General features: G+C 42.6%; 1 pseudogene; it reads right to left on the bottom strand.

Annotated features, from left to right (window-relative positions):
- Positions 1-9324: 9324 nt before the first annotated feature.
- On the bottom strand, positions 9325-12865 carry LOC126502032 (60S ribosomal protein L6-like; annotated as a pseudogene).
- Between the last annotated feature and the right edge of the window lie 1036 nt (positions 12866-13901).

Genomic DNA, 13901 nt, shown 5'->3' with positions numbered 1-13901 from the left:
AAACCGATGGAAGCGGATGCAGAGAGAGCTACAGCTAAGTACTGTGCTGAACTCCTGGAGTCCAGTTATAGAGAGGGAGGAACGATATTATGAGCAAAGGGGCCAAGATCCTGATGGGGAAACCCACAGAAACAACTGACTTGAGCTAGTAGGAGCTCACTGACTCTGGACTGACAGCTGGGGAAACAGCATAAGACTGGATGAACTAGGCCCTCTGAATGTGGATGGCAGTTCTGTGGGTGGGGCAGTCTGTAGGGTCACTAAAAGTAGAACCAGTATTTATTCCTCATGCATGATCTGGCTCTTGGGAGTCCATTTCCTATGGAGGGATAACTTGCTCATCCTAGATACAGGGGGAACGGCCTTGGTCCTGCTTCAAGTGATGTGACAGATTTTGTTGACTCCTCATGAGAGGCCTTACTCTCTCTAAGGAGTGGATGAGGGGTGGGATGGGGAGAAGGTGGGAGGTGTGGGAGGATGAGGGAGAGAAGGAACTGGGATTGATATGTAAAATAAGATTTTTTTTAAAGAAAAAGTTAAAGTTCTTGGCAAGTCCACGAGCAGAGGGAAACTAGTTGGAATCTATGTCTTTGGAACCCTCCAGTGTCTTTTCCCTTCAGTAGCCTTAGCCTTTAGTTTATAACCTTGGTTATAAGCCAACCTTATTAACCCAAACCACAGTATCAGGTTTCTGTAACTCATGCGAGTCCCTTCTACTGAATTATGTAACTTGACTATGGTTTGGGGCAGTCCCTCAACATGTGAGTTAATGTCAGAAATAAGGAAATCTGGAGGGCTGTCCCATAATGTTGCAGTCGGCTAGCTTTCGCAAATTTTTGGAGGGTGGGAGAGCCTAGAAAGTGATACCCCTTTCAGATCTTACAGAATGAACATGAGCACAATCATCAGAGGTGGGGATGTATAACGCTGAGGCTGGAGAGTGACTTTCTGTTTTCTGTGTTGGTGGTAATTTCATGTTATATATGAGATAAATCAAATTGCTTTTGAGATGACTAGGAAAATATATCCTTTCCTGGGCAGTTGAAAGGTATTAAGAATTAATAAAAACATTATTGAGGTCTCTTGAAATCATTACCACTTTATGATAATGATATTGTAAGCCCTCTTTCTGACATCTGTTTTGTAAACAAGCAAAGATGTTAAGGAGAGAGCAGTTAGACTCCCTAATTGGCAGCTACTCAACTCTCTCTTGCTGTCGAAAAGATAACTAAAATAATTCTGAACAATAAAAGAACTGCTGGAGACCTCACCATTTCTGATTCCATGTTGTACTACAAAGCGACAGTAATAAAAACAGCATGGTATTGGTGTAAAAACAGACACATTGACCAATGGAATCAAATTGAAGATCCAGACACCAACCCACACACTTATGAACATCTGGTTTTGTTTTTTTTTCTTTTATATATAAAAAAACCAGAAATACACACTTAAAAAAAAGACAGCATCTTCAACAAATGGTGCTGGTCAGACTGGATCTTTGCATGTAGAAGAATGCAAGGCGATCCAGATTCATCACCATGCACAAAACTCAAGTCTAAGTGGATGAAAGACCTCAACATAAAGCTAGGCAATTAAACCTGATAGAAGAGAAAAGTAGAGCATTGATCTTGAACTCATTGCCACAAGAGACAACTTTCTGAGCAGAACACCAATAGCGCAGCCACCAAGATCAACAATTAATAAATGGAACCTCATGAAATTTAAAACTTCTTTAAGAACAACACCATTTGGACAAAGATGCAGGTTATAAAATGGGAAAATATTTTTCACCAACTCAACATCTTATAGAGGACTAATATATATATATATATATATATATATATATATAGTGTGTGTGTGTGTGTGTGTGTGTGTGTGTGTGTGTGTGTGTGTGTAGAAACTGGATAGCAAAAAACCCCCAAATAATCCAATTTAAAAATGAGGTAAGGATTTAAATAGAGAATTATCCATAGAGGAAATATAAATGGCTGAGAAACACTAACAGAAATGCTCAACATCCTTAGCTATCAGGGAAATGCAAATCAAATATAATCTACTTTGAAATCCCATCTCTCACCTGTCAGAAGGGCTAAGTTCAATAATATAAATGACAGTTCATGCTGGTGAGGATGTGAAATAAGAGAAAAATGCATTATTACTAGTGGGAGTACAAACTCATACAGTAACTATGGAAATCAATATGTCAGTTTCTCAGAAAGTTGGAAACCAGCCTACCTCAAAATACAACTATTCTACTTTTGGGCATGTACCGAAAGGATATAGATAGCTCTATCCTACCACAAGGCTACTCACTCAGTCATGTTCATTACTTCTCTATTCATAATAGCTAGAAACTAGAAACAACATAGATATCCTTCAACAGAAGAATGGATTAAAAAATGTGGTACATTTATGTAATGGAGTATTATTCAGCTGTTGTGGAATATTACTTTAACTATGTAAAGATGAGTCACATCTGTTTATGTTGTAGAATATTACTTTAGGCAGATGTGTTACATTTCTTCATGCTACATTTGTTTAAAGATGTGCTGCTTTGCTTGCATAAGGTAATAAAAAAAACAGCAAGAGAGAGTCTAATAAAAAAAAAAAGCTGACTGGCCAATAACTAGGCCGTAGAGGGAGACGCAGGGATGGCAGGCACAGAGAATAAGTAGGAAAAGGAATCTATGCTCAAGAAAGGAAGAGAAGAGAAAAAAGAGAAAAGAATGAGGGAGATGCCCGGGGTCAGTTAGCCAGGCAGCTGCCAGCCACCTAGATATGGAGTAGGACACACAGAATGAGAGAAAGTTAAAAAATCATGAGTCAAAGTGTAGATGAAGAGAAACATGTTAAAATAAGTTATAAGAGCTAGCAAGAAATCAGCCGAAGTCAAAGCTGAGCATTAATAACTATTAGTAAGTCTCTGTGTCATGATTTGGGGGCTGGTGGTCTGAGAAAACCTGCTATACTCAACAGCTTTTTAATTGAGGGAGCCATTTTGGGGTTTGCAAAAAGCTTGTCTTTAGAGGGGTTACCAGGAATCCATGGGGATGACCCTGGGCAGTGGAGGAGAGGGTGCCTGAACTGACCTTGTCCTGTAGTCACACTGATGAGTATCTTGAATATCACCGTAGAACCTTCGTCCGGCAACGGATGGAGATAGAGACAGAGACCCACCTCAGAGCACTGGACTGAGCTCCCAAGGTTCAGTTGAAGAGTGGAAGGAAAGAGAATATGAGCAAGAAGTCAGGACCACGAGGTCCACCCCCTGAGACAGTGTGCCTGATCTAATGGGAGCTCACCAAATCCAGCTGGACTGGGATTGAACGAGCATGGGATCAAACTGGACCCTCTGAATGTGGCTGACGATTGGGGCAGACTGAGAAGCCAATGATAATGGCACTGGGATTTGTCTCTACTACATGTACTGGCTTTTTGGGATCCTATTCTATTTGGATGCACACCTTCCTGGGTGGAGGGGGGATGGCCTTGGATTTCCCACAGGCCCTCTCTCTAGAGGGGGAGGGGGAAGGGAGGGAATTGGGAGGAGGGGAAGAAGTGGAAATTTTGATTGGTATTATTTATAAAGTAATAAAAAATGACAAGAAATCTGGAGGCAAATGGATGGAAATAAAAAACTCATCCTGAGTGATGTAAACCAGACCTAGAGAGATAAATGTGGTATATATTTGCTTATATGTGGGTATTACCCATTAAATAAATGGTAAGCAGCCTGTAATCTATATAACCAGAGGGATTTGGAACAGAGAAAGGGACTGGGGGGATACACACACACACACACACACACACACACACACACACACACGGATCTCTATGGGAGGGGGAAACAAAATAAATTTTATGGGTGGACTAGGGTAATAGGGTCAAGAATGGGAGGATCAGGTGGGGAGGTGAGGAGAGACAGGGTTGAGGGAGGGAATGCAGGGAGAGACAGCTAGAATTGAAGGTCATATAGCCACCTAGTGCAGTGGAAACTTCCTAAAATATATGAAGACAATCCTAATGAAGTCTCCAAATAACGGGGGAAACACCAGGTCTTGTCACCAAATGATGTTGCCAGTACCAGGACTGAGCGTTGGCGCAAAAAGGTCCCATGGAAATCTCTAAACAACCCAGGCTGTTACCAAGACAATGGGCTGCCCTCTCCTAACAGACATAAGGGCAGCATTGCTGAAGACGGCACCCATGCAACTCATTGCCCATGGAGAGGGTGAACTGGTGCCTACATAAAGCCTGCACCGGCACGTTCTTGTGTCTTTGGTATGGGAAGGCACTCTGCAGGCTACTAAGAGAGAAACATGAACACCAATGCAGCCGTGGAACCTTTGATCTATAATCTGTCCGGCCTGTAAAATATTAGGGCAATGGTGGCACGAAGTTTGTGGGGGTTAATAAACCAGTGTCTAATTTGGTTTATGGCCCACTCCATGGCATGGAACCCATACCTGTCACTGCTCGGGTGATTGACGAAGAACCAGAGACTAGATTGCCCCGAGACCTACCTACTGGTCTATAAAGAAAGAAAAAGCAACTATAAAATGACTGCTAATGATATTCTGCTATACTCATAAATTGGTGCCTTATCCAGCCATCATCAGGCAAGCCTCCTCCTGCAGCAGACGGGAACAAATACAGAGACCCACAGTCAGATATTATGTGAAGAGAGAGACCTTGGAGCACACAGCTCTAATTGGGATATCTCTGTCAGATTCCTCTCCTCAAAGCTCGGGGGACCAGCAGAAGAGGCGGCAGAAGTATGGGAGCCAGAGGGGATGGTGGATGCCAGGAAAATAAGTCTCTCTAAATTAGCTAGGCAAAGCTCATATGAAGTCACAGAGCCCGAAGCAGCAAACACAAGACCTGCACAGGTTTGCACCAGGTCCTCTGCATACACAGTGTAGCTTTCAGTTTGGTATTTTTATTGGACGTCTGAGCACATGAACAAATAGGTCTCTGAGTCATGTGGTTTTGTGGTTCTTTTTCTTCTGTTGGTTTGCCTTGTTCAACTTCAATGTAGTGGTTTTTGTTTTTATCTTACTATAGTTTATTTTGTTATGTTTTTGTTCTTTTTTAAGTTTTATAAAATCTTTATTGATAAATAATTCATGTAGTATACAATTTGCCTGTTTACATCATTTAACAGATTTTAGTCCAGCATCCTCATAGGCCTGTTCTTTTCTAATGAGAGACAGAAAGAAAATGTATCTGGATGGGGTAGGAGGTAAGAAGGAACTTGGAGGAATAGAGAGAGGGGAAACTGTAATCAGGATATATTGTATGAGAAAATAATTTATTTTTAATACGGGTGGAGGTGGTAAACACCTGAACACTTTCAAGCTGCTAGGTTAGGAAACAAGAAAGAATTAGAGACGCAGGCAGAGAGTGCATAACACTAACGAACGGCTGGAGGAGCCAGAATAGGACCCCCAGACCTTCCTTACCAGAAGAACAGAGAGCTGTCAGTCTTTAGTGCCAAGAGTCCTGGACCCCAGACTGAGAACTCTAACACTGACTGCTGTCAAGAAGCAAGTCAAGAGCCTTGGTCCTTCCTCAAAGCAGTTGTGCCTTACGCTCTCTGAGGAGTGGATGGTGGGGGTGTGGAGTGGGGAGGAAGGTGGAGGGAATGGAAGGTGAGGGAGTGGGAACTGGGATTGGTATGTAGAGTGAAAAAAGATATAGTTTGTTTTCTTTTTAAAAAAATACTGTTCTTGGTGGAGTAAAACAATACACATATATGCATGTGTATACACTTATATTTTCCAGCATATCTATATCCATGTATTGGTTACATATATATGTAATATAGATTTTTATATAAATGATAAAATTTTGCCTTTTCTTTAAGGCACTGTGTCTTCTAGCCTGGAAAATGAAGTGAGAGTAAAAAAAAACATGTCTTATCATATGTATTCTTTGTATTGAATGTATTACTACTGTGGTATAAGATATTTTAATAAAGATTTGGCTGTAAAAAAAAAAAGGCAAAGATTTGATACCAAAGGACTGCCCTGAACCTGAACACTAGAGGGCGCTGCCAGACAGGCAGAAACAGGCAGCTGTTGTGAAACACAGGGAAGCAAAAACTGCTAGAGACCAAGTCTTCACACATCTTCCTGTGAATCACGATTCCATCCAGGAAGCGCAAAGGACTCCAGCCACTGACTGCCACACGTTCAGTTACTACACTATTCCCTCGGTCTTTCTCCACTGCTCCCTTTATTTGAATAGTCCAGTCGCAAGTTAGATGTTTCTGTGGTATTCTTAGGAAGTAAACATATATGGATATTGTGCTAGCTTTAACACAATGTCTTATGTCTTAGCAGAAACTTCACGCTACTTTATATGATTTTCTGAACATAAACTGGCATATCACAGACATGATCATATCAGTTCACAAACAAAATAAAAATGTGTGCATGGAGTTAGACGTCCCACCTCTGAGGAGTCTGTAGCACCGTAGGGACACAGAACACTGAGAACATTTTCTTCATCGGAGACACAGAACCTGCATCAGAGGCACAGAGCCTGATTCATCTCCAGTCTGCACTGGGAAGTTTGGGAATGTGGGTTGTGGGGCAAAGGCAGGACTTTAGCGGTGATTAGAAAGACTGGGATGCCTGGGTGTGTCTGGTGAGCGAACATGCTTGGAGAAGAAGAATTGCAGAGTTGCAAAAAGGAAAATGGCCAAATGCATGATGAAGTGGAGTAGTGGACGAGTCTAAAATCGGGTCAAAGGGTACAGATGGCACGCCCTGCCCTGCGGAGAGAGCCGTATGAGCAAAGAGATCACTCAGCCAGGATGCCGTTGGTTAGATTTGCATCTGTCGTAGGACAGGCTTTGTGTTATGTTCTATACTCTCTGGTGCTTTTGCCTTCTGAGCCTTTCCTCTAACTGCAACTCTGCATATATTTGCCTACGTTAGCCACAAAGTTACTTTTGAATGATGTGAGACCAGAGCCCATCATGGCCTATCAGAACCGTGTATGTGTGGAGGGAGACAGAGGTTCTAATATGCTTTGCATTATCCCCAGTTTAATGTGTTAGCGTGACCTTTAGTAGCAAAACCACCCTTAGTTTCCACAACACAGTGCCCGAAATGCTCTACAGATCTGTTTGTATCAGTTTGCACAGCTACTAGGCAACTGGGAAAAATGTTAAGATTTGATATTCTATGCTAAGTTTCACTCTTATGGGAGTACCTATAACGGAGACCTCTGCACCTGTCCACAGATGTACCTCAAAATTTCCCACAGAACTTCCTGAACCCCATCCAAACCCCATCTAAACCTGGCCTTTTGTGTACATGGGATTCACACAGAGAGAGAGAGAGAGAGAGAGAGAGAGACAGAGAGACAGAGAGAGACAGAGAGAGACAGAGAGAGACAGAGAGAGACAGAGAGAGACAGAGAGAGACAGAGACAGAGAGACAGAGAGACAGAGACAGAGAGAGACAGAGAGTGACACACATAGAGACAGAGAGATAGAGGGAAAGAGAGATAGGGAGGGATGGAGAAAGGGCAACTGCACAAGTTACTGGGACTGGCATTGGGGGCCAGGTAATTTTATTTTTGCCATGGGAAGAAGTTAGAACGGCACTGAAAACAAGGCAAGTTGAGAAAGACTCAGGTGTGTGGTTCACCAGCTTTCCCTATTAGGTACAATGAGTGAGCCTTGCTAATACATCGATACACACACAGCACCTAACCTGAGATCTGATCAGAAGTTAGCAAAAGCTGTTAAAATGATTTAAAAATAATAGCGAATTTCGTTGCTATATAAACAACTAGGCCATTAAGAGCACCTGCTGCTCATGAAGAGGACCTGAGTTTGATTCCAAGCATCCACATGATAGCTCACAGCCATCCACAATTCCAGTTTCAGAGGTTCTGATACTTTCTGTGGGTACTGCATGCATGTGGCATACACACATCGAGGCAAGCAAAACCCGCACACACGCGAAATAAAATAAATCTAAAACCATTTAAATGATAGCTAATGCTACTGAAGCTTTATCAGGAGGTAGTCCATTTTACTGTTTTTAAATATGTATGAGTTCATTTATTATTTCCAACTTTAATGACTAGGAACTACAACCGTACTTATTTCCCGGATGAGGAAATAACTAAGAAATGGAATATTAAAGTCAACTTGCCCAACGTCAAATAAAAAAATAGGAGACTGGGAAGGTTAATGTTTCAACTTGATGGGCTCTACAAACACTTAGAACACATGCACACTTATGAGGAAATATCTAGATCATGTTAACATAAGGAAGCCCATCTTACCTAAGGTCATCCTGGACCCTCATCTACGTTTTAGTCACTGAAATATTGCTCTTCAAAGCTACCCTGTGCTACCATTCCCATCCCACACAGATGGAGAGACAAGAAGTCAGAGAAGCAAGGCAGCAGGCTGTGGCCGGCAACCTTCTATACTTACACGCAGTATATACATTGCAGTACTTAAATAATACATACATTTTAACTCCTGTGTCTAGAATGTGTTTGCCTTTCGCTTTGTAATTATGTTGCACCTCTCCCTCTCCACTTCCCTTCTCTCTCTCTCTCTCTCTCTCTCTCTCTCTCTCTCTCTCTCTCTCTCTCTCTTTCTCTCTTCCACTTCCTCTCTCCTTCCCTCCCTTCTCTTTTTCACTTGTCAACACAGGACAATACAGTAAGATACCCCCCCCCGCCCGCAGGCATTTCAACTTTGGACTCTCCAGCCTCCAGAACAGTGGGAAATGTCTTTTCTTTATGAATTATTCCTTCTCTCGTACCCTATGTGTGTTTTGAGAAACAAGTGATGACTAAAATGATTTTTTACAAACTCAGTTACTGCCGTGGTTTCAAACAAGCAGCATGGGTCCTTGTTATGATGCGTGGTAAGCCCCACTCCCAAACACACAAGCATTCGATCCTTGCTTCAAAACATTTTTTTCCAGAATTCTGAAATTTCTGAATTTCCCCCCACATTCTCTCCTTTACCATACTAGTCTCACAAAAGATGGATTCCAGGGCCCTGGGAAGCCTGCCCTTTCATGCTTCTGATTTTCTTCTCCAAGATGAAGGCTGTGCTGGACCATTCGTGCCTGCCCAGCTTTCATCGTTTGGGACACATTCAGCCAGTGTATGTACCAGCAGTTGTGGGAATATGGAAACTAGCAAAGAGAACATTGTCTCTCTTTTAATACGTTTTATATTTTACTATAGTGGATCCTGTGGTGAAAATAGTCAGGCAAGGAGGAGGGATAAAGAGGTTCCCCCCACCCCATGAAACTGTTTAATTAGGTTGTTAGCAATTTAGAAAATCAGTTTGTGAGGCTACATCCCATTGGTCAGAGAGAACTGAGATCTCAGGTAGCCCTGGAGTTGAGGAACAGCTCTGATCTTTGGAAAAAATCTGCGAGTCCACAGTTTTCTGATCAGCCTTGCGCTGCTCTGTAATCTCGTAAATCTCGTACTTCTCCCTCTGTGTCAAAGATCTCCCTCCGCCTCCTGGTGCCTGGACTTGCACAGCTGCTTCTTCTCGAAGTACCAGACAGGTGTTTGGGGATTTTAACCTTACTGATATCAACTATTTAGAGGTGGCAATGACAAACTTCTGGGGTGTTCTTTGCAGAGGAACTCTGTTGAGGGCAAGAGGTCCTGTCACGAGTAGCAAGCCGCTGTCCAGCTGCTTCAGGAAAACCACTCTCTTGCCCCTGTGGTGCCCGGTGGGGATGACCAGGACAGTCCCAGGAGTGATACTGGCACTCAGCTGTCTCACATGCTGACTTGAAGGGCTTCTTGCTGTGGTTTCCGAGGCACATCTTCGGTAGGATAGTGCTTGGGCATTTTTTGAAGCTTAACCGCCGGGTACCACCATTCTTGTAGCCACCAACCGGTTTTATATGACAATACCAAGGACTTCTTTCTTCTTCTTTTCAACGTTGGTTTTCACAGCTGAGTATTTTCTTTTGTATTTCTGGAATACATAGCAGATCGGGAGTACCTGCCAATCTTCTAATCAAGGCAGGGTTTTGGCTTCAAGGGTTTTTTTTTTCCTTCTTGGGCTTTTTAACAGTAGGGTCATCCTTTTTGGCTGCACCAACGGCGGGGCACCAGCAGCAGGGGCATCACCTCCAGCCTTCTTGGCTGCAGGTTTCTTCTTTGTCAGGCTTCTCAGCTACCATCCTTCAAGATGCGGAAGAGAACTAAGGTCCCCGTGGCAACTCTTATAGAGAGAAGCATAATGGGTGGCTTATAGTTCAGAGGTTCAGTCCATCATCATCATGGTGAGATATGGCACCATGCAGGCAGATATGGCGCTGGAGAAGCTGAGGGTTCTACACCTGGATCCACAGGCAACAAATGCAACTGTGTGTCACATTGGGCATAGTTTGAGCATATGAGATCTCAGAGCCTACCCTGGCACAATGACACACTTCCTCCAACAAGTCCACACCTACTTCAACAAGCCCATGCCTTCTCTTTTTTCTATGTTTTAAAATTGATTTTTATTGAGCTCTACATTTTTCTCTGCTCCCCTCCCTGTCTCTCCCCTTCCCTTCAACCCTCTCCCAAGGTCCCCATGCTCCCAATTTACTCAGGAGATCTTGTCTTTTTCTACTTCCCATGTAGATTAGATCTATGTATGTCTCCCTTAGGGTTCTCATTGTTGTCTAGGTTCTCTGGGATTGTGATTTGTTGGCTGGTTTTCTTTGCTTTATGATTAAAAACCACTTGTGAGTGAGTACATATGATACTTGTCTTTCTGTGTCTGGGTTACCTCACTCAAAATGATGTTTTCTAGCTCTATCCATTTGCTTTCAAAATTCAAGCTGTCATTATTTTTTTCTTCTGTGTAGTACTCCATTGTGTAAGTGTACCACATTTTCCTTATCCATTCTTCGGTTGAGGGGCATTTAGGTTGTTTCCAGTTTCTGGTTATGACAAACAAAGCTGCTATGAACATAGCTGAACACTTGTCCTTGTGGCACGATTGAGCATCCTTTGGATATATACCCAAAAGTGGTATTACTGGGTCTTGAGGAAGGTTGTTTCCAAATTATCTGAGAAATCACCACACTGCCATCTAAAAGGGGCTGTACCAGCTTGCATTCCCAGCACCAATGCAGAAGTGTTCCTTTTCCCCCATAACCTCTCCAGCATAAGTTGTCATCAGTGTTTTTGATCTTGGCCATTCTTTCAGGTGTAAGATGGAATCTCAGATTTGTTTTGATTTTGGGGATAAAGAGTTTTTAGAAATTAGGGAATGATGCTCTGTGTGTGCAGGGGGGCGGGGAAGCCTTAATAGATCTTGAAGAAGAGATAGCCGCATGAGTATCTAAGGAGCAGAAGAGAGACATTTCTTGTAATACAGAAGATGGAGGTGAGGGTGTACTTAAGAATTCTCGAACACCAATGACAAGTGTGAAACAGGCCTCAGGAGAGGACATTACGATTGGAGCCAAAGTCATCATGTATGTCCTGAGGATTCTAGAAAGGACCTTGCATTTTGTTCCAAGATACCTGGGAGACAAGCAACCAAAAAGAAATAACATAGGCTGAGATGTTAAACGTACCTCTTCAGTAGCCTATTGATGGGTTCAGAGGGCCAAGACAGAGACAAAGAGACTAATTAGGTAGTGTTGAACGTGTTGCAGGTGAGGAGATGTGCTTGTATTTTAGGTATTCTTTTTTTCAAGGCAGAATTTGTAAGGCAATTTTTTTTGTTCCCATAATAAATGCCTGAAGTTATTAACACTATGACAAAAGATTTATTTGGTTCATGTTTTTGGAGGCTCAAATTCAAGATTAGGCGATCCCATTGATTTGGGCTTCTCAGATGGCAACTGCGACTGGACCAGAAGGCAATGGTAGAGACAGCATGGGGGAGGGAACTGCTCACAGTCATGAGTGGGGAGAAGAGTGAGATGAGACCATCGTGCCTCCCAGCCTCTTTGAAGCATTGGAATGCCCCCAAACTTGAGAAGCCCCCATAAGGCATAAGCTTTCACAGCACCTCCCAATAGTATCACCCGAGGACAAAAGCTTTACCACATAGACCTTTGGGGAACACTACTCATATTCAAACCAAAGCACAGAGCCTGTGGAATTTGCTGAGAGCTGGATTTGGGACAGAGTGGGGTTAAAGAAAGTCACAAGTATCTGGTCTGAAAAGCTGAGTGACCATGGCAGCAATTAACTGAGATAGAGAAGACACTTCAGGTAAAATGAGGGGCTCAGAGTGAGAAAGCAAGAGTTGACTTAGTATATAGGAAACTTCTGATGTGCGATAAACCTCCCCATGCAGATGCTGAGAAGTCGCTGAGTGTATAAAATTTGAATTCAGGAAAGATAGTTGTAAAATTGAATGTGTTAGATCAAAAGACCGGATAAGATGGCCTGAGACATGGAGATAAAGAAATAATTAAGCTTAAGATTTAACCTAGAAATATTTCACTTTTTATCAATAAGAGAGAATCATAATAAAGAACAAAAAAGAGCAAGACAGAATGGGATCTCATGGACAAGAAGGAGTGCGGGCTAGTGCTGCTAGCTTGAGTTAGCTTTCCAAGGTAGTTTACCCTTTCTCTCAGCTTAGCCTTTCTTTTTCAATTTCTCTCCAAGTAGTCCTTGAAGGGATACCTCAGGACTTTTCAATGATCTAATTTGACACTATCTGGGCCTCTTTCCCTTTCAAAATTCTCTCCATATGTCACAAAAAAATCTTGGTCTAGTCAGTTACAGGAACAAGGAACAAGTTATGTCATGAATTACCCAAGCCCCTTCTGGGTCAATTCGTATGAATAGTTTCTCTCACATCTTCATTCTGTTTGCCAAGAATTTCTAGAATCATAATCGCAATGTTTTGTAATAACTATTATTCCCTCCACTGTTGTCTTCTGTATGGTGTGTTGTGAAAACAAGCAATACTCAATAATGTTTATCATAGGATAAGATATGATAGGATTTAATGTCACTGCAGGTGGGTTCTTATTCTGGCTTTGTTAATGAAATGTTTGCTAATAAGACATATTTAGAAAAGTACATCTCTGGCTTTTAACTGAGCTGTCAAGATTAACGAATAAGTGTCAGTCTGTGAACCAAGTTGGAAAGGTATCTAGGTAGGTCTTTGGAAGGTGATAGATGACATGCAGGCATGACCTGAAGGCTCTCCAGAGAATAAACTGAGTAAAGATGGCTAAAGCCATGAGAAGAGGCAGGTAAGAGCCAAAAAATCTCCAATTTGATAGCAAAGTAAAACAGAAAATGATAAAAGTAGAACAGAGGCATTTCAATCTGTCCCAGAAGGATTGGTGGATTTGTGGAGCTCCAACCTTCGAGTGAGAGAGAAGGAGCAAGTCGCACCCAAGAGTGAGCCTCAGGAAACCTGCACCGAACTCTCAGTAACGGACATTTTGTTGTTTTGCATGCTTTTACTTTTCTTAAGGTATTATTCGTTGACGGCTTCATCACCAATGTGGTGAGTTTTAGTCATCTTCGCACCTATTGCTCGCTTGTCCACCTTCCTCTTGTTGAAACTGTTCTTTACGAGAAGTCACACTCTTACTTTCACGTCTTTTGGTGTGTGTGACCCGCTGAACTTCATTACGGTTACCCGCATGAGCACTGGGTGGTTATTAGAGATCATCAGCTATTCATCAGTGGTTATCTCCAAGCAACCATTAACCACCAATAGTCCCTTGGGGAGGGTGGGGCTCCGTGAGCATCACCCCTATGCAAGATGAGATGTTGAAGGCCCAAACCTGTGCAGGTAACCCCAGCTGCAGTGAAGTCGTGAGTGCAAGGGCGGTGTCCTGATCAGACAATGTGGTTTCACAGCATACCTCCTTGTCTTCCAGTTCTTACACTCTTTCCACCCCTTCCTCCTT

Source organism: Alexandromys fortis, unplaced genomic scaffold, assembly GCF_014885135.2.
Source record: "Alexandromys fortis isolate MF-2015 unplaced genomic scaffold, M_Fortis_MF-2015_v1.1 scaffold_51, whole genome shotgun sequence".
NCBI classification, from domain to species: Eukaryota; Metazoa; Chordata; class Mammalia; order Rodentia; family Cricetidae; genus Alexandromys; species Alexandromys fortis.
Note: the sequence above shows the minus strand (reverse complement) of the source record. Positions and strands in the feature narration are given on the sequence as shown.